The sequence below is a fragment of the Thermobia domestica genome, chromosome 7, assembly GCF_964235325.1.
Source record: "Thermobia domestica chromosome 7, izTheDome1.hap1.1, whole genome shotgun sequence".
NCBI lineage: Eukaryota > Metazoa > Arthropoda > Insecta > Zygentoma > Lepismatidae > Thermobia > Thermobia domestica.
In genome coordinates, this window is record NC_137460.1 from 276,437,343 (window position 1) to 276,446,264 (window position 8,922).

The window sequence follows — 8,922 nt, forward strand, 5'->3', positions numbered from 1 at the left end:
ATTTCCCCGAAAACTCAAAAATAAACCCGTAAAAAATTCCCGAAATTTCGAATTGGCTATAACTTCATCAAATATTAACCGATTTTCAAAATTCAAACGGTAATCAATAGACAATTTAATTTCCTATCTATCCTGTGTTCTGTATACCCAAAAGTCATAGTTTTTTATAGTCTGATACTATAAAAACACTTATACACTTAAAACATGCTTAAAATTACAAGTTCGGATACTGATAATGGAATATTCTGTTAACCTATAGGAAACAATGACTTCTTAAACTCTGTCCACTGATCATAATTCAAGCTGACTAGACAGCCGTTAATATCAAAAACTACTTGAACTTCGTTTTGCACATTTTTCACAATTACATTAAAATTATTAGTAAGAATGAACTTCTTTTGGGGATCCATTTCTAAACACTCCATTTTTTACTTCTGGCAACATATTTTTGTTCATTTTTATTATTTTTTGGATTCACATACAGATCTCAACAGTTGGATAGTTATCTTTTAGACCAGTGTATTTGATTTTTATTCCATCTTTAACGATCTCGTCAATCATTTTATCTGTTATGTGTTTTGTAAATCTAGGTGGAAGAAAGACCTTGAACTCCTCACACTCAACTAAAATGCTCTTTCCAAACTTAGTTTTAATCTTTTCCATTTTCACAATCTTGTATTCTGTATTTAATTCTAATTCTCTTAATCCAACAACTTGTTTCTGCTCAAGACTTCCAATTTTATTTAAAAGTTCAATATGACTCGCCAAGGTGTTTATTATATAGAAAATAAACTCTTCAATTTTTATCTTCACCAAAATATTTTATTCATTTTTATCAATTTCGTTTAATGGAAAAACTTCCATAAAACAATACAAACATACATTTAACTATCTAAAACTCCTCTACAACTTTCTCATTCTCAGGGTCATATGTAAAGTTCTTTCGTCCAATTAAAATCGCATAGCATAGTTCAATGTGAGTATCAGCAGCCACAGCTTCTGCAAAGTCTACGACAATCTTTATGTTTGTTCTCTCATTTACCGATACATTCTTCCTCTTACTACAATTAATCAATACATTGGTCTGTTGTCTATAAACTCTTTAGGATCACAGTACATTTTGGTATTGCCACATGTTATTCTCTTAAATGCAGTATAATCTTCGTACATCTTAAAATAATCCTTGTTAGCAATATCTAAGTTTCTTGATTCTTTTGGAAATACCTCATTCCTCCCATTCTTAAGATAGATATTCTTTACCTTACAATGATCAAACTTACTTGCATCTGCTGTTTGTTTACCACTTCTATCAGTTTGGAACATTACAACTACGAAATCAGGCATATCAAATTTTCTAGAATTAAATTGAGTAGTAACATCAAACTCCAAGAAAGAACCTGCAACAGTTTTTGAACACATTGATAAATATGGAATGAAAACATGATTTTAGGTTCTTTAAGAATATTCAACTTTAACTTGTTTTCATAATTAGATTCGTATTCAACAATAGGCATTATTATCTCCATACTTTTTATTGTTATTTTTCCATCATGAGGAGCTGCTCCTGATCCAGCCCATTTGTACAAGACATCGTTATTGTTGTTAGCTTTTGTAAATGTTATTCTCAATCCACCTTTCCACATAACCTCTTTATAATTACTTAAAAAGCCTGGAATTAATCTTAATCGATACAAAACGCTAAAGTCCTTTCTTAGACCAAGTTTATCATCTGTTTCAAATCCTGCTTGTTTTAGATATTTAACTTCTGGTTTGGAAATCTTTAATGTTCCGATAGCTGTAGATGTTATTCCAGGTAGTTCAATCTTATCTATAACAACTCCATACTTTCTAACCTCAATTTGAGAAAAGAAGAATGGGAAGAAGTTATCTACAAGTTTTATAGTATCATTTGCACCAAATGTTCCTCCAACTGATGCACCAACAACTTCAAAAGTCATATGGCAATCTGCTTTGTGTGGATGTATAAAGCCATCGCCCACATCGAGATCAAACTCAATATCTTTGTTAGCTTCATTCAAATTATTAAATGTTCTTGTGTTAGCTTTAAAACTCTGTAACTCGTAACTCTCAACACTATCCATTTATTATAAAGAAAATCTTGAAACAACGCTTTGATGGGATATACCCATAAAAGAATCATACATAATAACATTTAAAAACTTATAACCCCCATCCCAACTTAACCTTAGCATTCATAGCAGTACAAACTCCAAAAGCAGCTAATCGTTCACCAATTGATGCATCGCTGCTAAACGTTCTTTTCCATGCTTTAGTTTCTAGTTCCTTATCTGCAATATGTCTTGACTCTGTATCTTTATTGTCTCTGTAGTATATAACGTGTTCTTTACAAGCCTAATCTAATGGGTTAATACCTTTATCACCTCTTTCTAATCTTTCTTGTAGCTTAGTTCCCGGACCACAGTACGAAATCCTGGAATATGTAATTCAAATGGGAGTTTATTAATCAAATCATTTACTAATACTTTCCCCAGCTTCTCATCATTGCAGAATCGTGGTGGTAATGTATTTAAGATCTTAATCAAATACCCTATACCTTTTGGATCATTAGGAATAAAATGTAAAAGCTTATTATTAATCATACTCACTATACCTACTTTCTCATTGTAAGTTATTATTGCCAGCCTTTTCTTCTCCATCTATAACTATTAGCCGATCAATTAACTTACTCACATCATCCATCCATATATATTCTTTAGGTATCTCTGTATATTGTTTGATTCCTTCGCCAGTCCTTTTAGGTGTCGTGTTCTTTTTAGGAGTTGGAGGTAAAGTTGGTTTAATATAATTATCCTAAATAGGCTTGATAATATTAATGTACTTAGAACCTCTACTAGATACTACCTTTTTATCTCGATTATATTTTTGGAAGGCAGCATCTGATTCTATTATTATTTCTTTGTACTGTTCAAAATCATCATCATCATAATCTTCAATGGTTTTATTAGTATTCGTCGTTAACAATTCCCATAGACCTTCTGTTCCTTTACAAGTTTTACCATTAATTATCAAATCATCACCATTCACTTTAACTTCCAAATTTCCTATCTTATTTATTATTTTTCCATCTTCTTCTACAGTTCTTATTCCAAACACAGTATCATTTCTTTTACTATAATATTTCGTTGAAATCTTACCAAATGACTGTGCTGTTGCTAAAGGTTCTACTCCTTCCACTTTGTCTTTAATTTGTTTTCTCATTTGTTTTATTTCTCCCGTTATAGGCGTATCACTACTACTTGGAGAACTATCATAAGATATCTTTCTAGGTGTTTCTAGTAGACTAGGATCTATTGAAGCCGTCTTATGTGCAACTGGAACAAGTTCAGTTATTAGATTTTTATTTTGTTCTGCTACTTCTTTGATCTCACTTCCCAAGTTTTGAATAGCATCAATTACAGGTTGTTCTTGTGTCTTAAATTTATCGTATATACCTGCTCTTTCTTTCTTCCAAGATTTGAAGCCCTTTATCAAGAACTCCTTTAACTTGATATTCTTATTAATTTCTTTCTCATCCATTTATTGTATAGAAAACGAACAAACGTCAATAAACGTGAAAGAACGTCAATAAACGTGAAAAAACGTCAATAAACGTCAAAGAACGTCAAACGTTGAAACGTAAAACGTGAAAAAACATCAAACGTTTAAGAAGTGTTTTATCTTGTTCCTATACTTACCATTGTTTATCTTCCTTGTCATATCAATTACTATAAAACCATAATCTTCTTGCCAACATTTTGAACATATCTCTTTAAATTTATCATAAGACATATCTCCTCCAACAAACTCATTATACACATGTTTAAGATTAGTATCATCTTGCCTGAACATACATAGGAAGTTAACGTTATCTCTTATAAGCTGTTTAGGTACTTTTGAATATGTTTGTGCAAAATAGAAACAGTCTAAATGTCTATGCCTACCTCTTGTAAAGTAATTTCTAACAGTATCTTGATTCTCCAAAATGTAATCGTCAAACACAACAGAGTATTTTTCACATTCATCAATAGGTACAATAGAATCATTACCGCTTAAGAACGTTGCTATTTGCTTCTTAAACTTTAATTCTGCCTGTTCAAATCGATCTTTTAACTGCTCATACTTTGGCTGATTCATGCTTTTAGAATATATGTAGAAGTAATTATTGTTTAACCAACCTGGATGTAATAAGAAGTTAAATAACAAAAAAAGTTTTACCACACGCCGACGGACCCACTATAACACAACGAATATCATCAGGTATAAGTTCTCCATTTCTTTTCTTAGCTGTTGTTTCTTTTATAATCTCTTTTACATCCCAATTAATAGTTTTCTTACTCATTTATTATAGAGAAAATCGTTTCTTTTATGATTAGAGAGTACAGACCCGGTTCGTTGATGAAGGTTGTGTGAGGTTGTTCATTTGGAAGAGTGTCCGGATTACGGACGCCTTCTGAAGTGGTCGGGATTCAGGCCACTTCGAAGTTTGTTGTAGTAATCTAGGACGCTATTTGTAGCCTCCAGGTCTTCAAAGCTACTCTGAAACTTTGGTCTCACGTTGTCTTTAAGGACTTGACTTTTATTTACATAGCCTATCTTATATCTTTAAGTTGTTCTCTGATCTTAAGCAACGTATCTTTTATATATTCGCTATCCATTTCGCCATTTAATGTTATTATCATCTCTAACTATTCTTTAAATGAGTTAATACAAGTGACAATGGTTTTATATTCGTCTTTTCTTTTGCTTATGTTTAACTTAGAAGACAAACCTGTTATTATAGCACTTCCAGTTGCAAGAGACGTTGTTAATATCGAGTAAATTGTTACAGGTATAAAAATATTAATAAACCCAGTTGTTGCAGAAAGTATAACCGACAACGTGATCAAAGTGTAGTATGCATATTTAAAAATTCGCAGTTTTCTCTTTTTCTTCTTTAAGCTGTATTCTAACTTTCGAATGACATCTTCTATTAGCTTGATTACTTTCTCTCTTGGAATATCTCTAGGTAAATCAAACTCATTCATTTATTATATAATAAATGGCTAAGGTATTTAAGCTAACGAGTGATACTTCCGTTTTAAAGAAGAAACTCCATTACGAATTAGACAACAAGAGCAACTATTTAAGTATAGGACTAGTTGGGTTTTACAGTACATATCTAACTCCAAACATAACAACAAAAAAAACAGTTTCTCATATGGTGATAGACAAGATTTTATACCAGAAGGGCAATACAGCTTAAACAGTCTTAATGAATATTTAAAATCTCAATCCATCAACATAACATTATCAGAAGATCATTTAAGAAATAGAGTTAAAATTGAAACTGATAGTAATGATGTTACAATTGGGAGTATAGGCACTGTCCTCGTGTTTTTAATGTTTTTGAAGTTTTAGAAAAGAACAAAACACATATTGGAAGTAAGTTGCCAAAGTTTCATCCGTTTGATACTATAAATGTTCACTGTAATATAGCAGATGGCATGTTTGTTAAAGATACAGAATACACACATAGAGAAACAGGAATTATAGCATCATTCAAAACAGATGCTGAGTTCAAACATAGTATTATTTACGAGCCTACTTATCCATTATTTTCCCTATATCCAAAGACAAGGTTCACAATTTTGAGATAAGGATAACAGATGAGAATGATTCCTTAATTGATTTTGGTGGAGCAACAACAACTGTACTTTTGCAAACCAAGATTTTCTCTTAGATAAATAGGAAGATGTGTTCTATTAAAGGTTGTATGTTTAGTGTTCCTTATAACGAACTAAAGGATTTAAATATTGATCATGTATTAACAAAGAAACAACTTAAGGATAAAGCTAAGAAAATTAAAGAAGGCAAAGGAATGGATTTAACTTTAACTACTGCACAAATGAAAAAGATTAAGAAAGAGCATATTGGCGGTTTTATCTTTACAATTCCAGCCATTTTAGCAGCTTTAGCAGCAGTTGGCTCATTAGCAGGTGGTGCAGCAGCGATTACTAAAACTGTATTGGATGCTAAGAAGAATAAACAAGAACTTGAAGAACAAAAAAGACACAATATGGCTATGGAAGAAAAGCAGGGGGCAGGTAAACCGAAGAAGTCAAAAAACTAAAACCATTGACCAACTTCGATATAGAGAGGTTGGCTAAAGAACTAAAGATAAAACGATTTAGAGGTGTATTTATGAGTGATGAACTTCCACAAAAACCATATGTAAATGAGTGTGGTGTAGTTAACCTTGATAAATTAGAAAACATTGGTAATCATTGGATATGCTATTGGAAAGATAACAGCATAAAGTACGTGTTCGATTCTTATGGTGGTGTTCCTCCTAAACAGCTGGTACAATATCTTGGTACCGAAAACTTATTTTACAATGACGAACGAATACAAGACTTTAATTCAGTTATATGTGGTCATCTTTGTGTTAAGGTTTTAAATCTTCTAAATCAAGGGCATTCTTTTAGTGATGTTATGTATATGATTAAAAATGATTAAGTGCTTTTATGGTTTACATCCATAAAAGTTTTGTCGTTATCATGATTAAGAGCGACAACTACCGCAACGGGTTCATGAACGCAACTAAACTAAGTAAAGATGGGGAAAAGGATCTATTTAACTGGAAAAAATTTCAAGATGCGAAGGAAACAGTTGAAACGTTTGCAAGACTTTTAGGCCCTTCACATGTGAAGGGCCAAGGATGAGAGTTCTTTAACAAATCAAAAGGCACAAACAAGCTTGATCTTCTTATCTCAGACACATACTATATACCATCTTCTAAATCAAGGGTATTCCTTTAGCGATGTTATGTATATGATTAAAAATGATTAAGCGCTTTTATGGTTTGTATCCATAGTTTTGCTTTAAGATAAATATGGAAGCTATACACAATAGATTTTTAGATTATTTTGAGAAGCATGAGGGTGAGCTAGATGCGCTAGATAGATATAATTTTTATCAGTATTTTGAGTATGTTAGCGAGATAGACTTAAAAGATAAAAACAACGTATATGATGTTATTGATTTATGGAAAATGCTAATACCATAATTTTTGTACATGGAAGAAGAGCTGGAAAAGTTACGTCCAATATTTACCTTAAAGGACTTGTTGTCAAATTATAGCTCTAGACCATTAGAATGCAGTAATTGTGGTAGTAAGTCATTAACAAAAGGTATGAGTAGATACATTTGTGATGATTGTTCTGTAGAGAGTGGTTGGGTTTACAGTACTTGTGAAGTAACGAAAGCTGCTTGCGTACGAAAACCATGATATGATACTATAAAAAGATTTATGTTACAGTTATCTCGTTTGCTAGATTTACAGGATAGAATTATTCCCGAAGAGGTGCTCAAGGTGTTACATGATGAACTTAGAGATATACCAAAAAATTTAATATCAACAAAAGATGTTCTAAAAGTAATAAAGAAAAACAAATACACAAAATATTATGATGATTTCTATTTAATACACTATCACCTTACCGATCAAAAACCATTAAAATTACAACATATGGAGGAAACACTTATAAATGAGTTCGAAAACTTACACGAGGTCTTTAGGGAGCTGTACCCGGAAAGAGCATTGTTTATTAACTTAAAATGTGTATTGTACCATCTGTTGAGAAAGCACGATGCTCATGTTGATATTGATTTTAAACCTACTCACCTAGACAAATAGAGATGTTAAAGAAATGTTTTGAAAAACTAGGATGGACATTTTCTGTATAATAAATGAGTATGGACATATTCGGTAATGTTAAAGATAGGAAAGGTGATGTTGATATTAGTGAAGAAAAATTAAAATTATTGGAGAACTTAAATGATGTTGTTAGCGTAAGTCAACTTAGATCGATACAAGCCCAATTAGAGAACGATAGAAAACGATTTGAAGATGCATTAGAAACGTTACAAGACACATACGTCAAGAAAGAAGATATTGAAAAGATTAGGATGGATACTACTAAATTGGTTATGCAGAAAGAAACCATGCCTCTACTATATCGATTAAGAGCTAAAAACGTTAAGGAGCCAATCCTTAGAATATTTAATCTCTCTAATGGTTACAAATTTCTCTATAATGGGAAAATAATGCACATGGAATTAAGTTTGGATAAATACTTTCTAGATATATATTTGGGTGATACTTTGATTAAAGAGATACCTTTTAGCTTTAACAAGAACGATATAATAACGATTAAACCAACTAAAAATTCAGCTATGGAAGAAGGGCAATTATTGTTTGTTGTAATGTACATAGAAAGACAGCTTTCCTAAGGACGTTTGCTATATAATAAATATGGATATCTTTGGTAATGTTAAAATGACATCAGAGTTAGATAATACAGTTGTGAGAAAAGATATTGCCATGTTAAAAGAAGAGCTTAACTTCATCAAACGGAGTCATGTTATAGAACTTCCAAGTCGATTGATATCAAAAAATGTTGAAAATCCGTTCTTTTTAATACATAATCTATCTACCGCATACAAATTTCTTTATAAAGGTAGGGTAATGCATATAGAATCATCTTATAATACGTATTTTTTTGATATATATTTAAATGGTTCTCTAGTTGAAACTTTTCCATTGCACTTTAATACAAATGATAATTTGGCAATTAGACCATCTAAAGATTCTGGTCTGAAACATGGTAAATTACTATTGCTTCTTATGCATGTAGAAAGAGAAGACGAAGATAGTGATGATGATGGTGAGAATGTTGATAGCATAATATTAAACAGCGATAGTTATTGATTTTCTATATAATAAACAGGATGTATTGTGTTAAGTGTAAGAAATCGACAGATACGAAGAAAGATGCCATTAGAATTGAACAAACAAAGAATGGAAGATATCTAAAGAAAGGTATTTGTTCTGTATGTGGTGTTACTAAAACTCAATTCGTT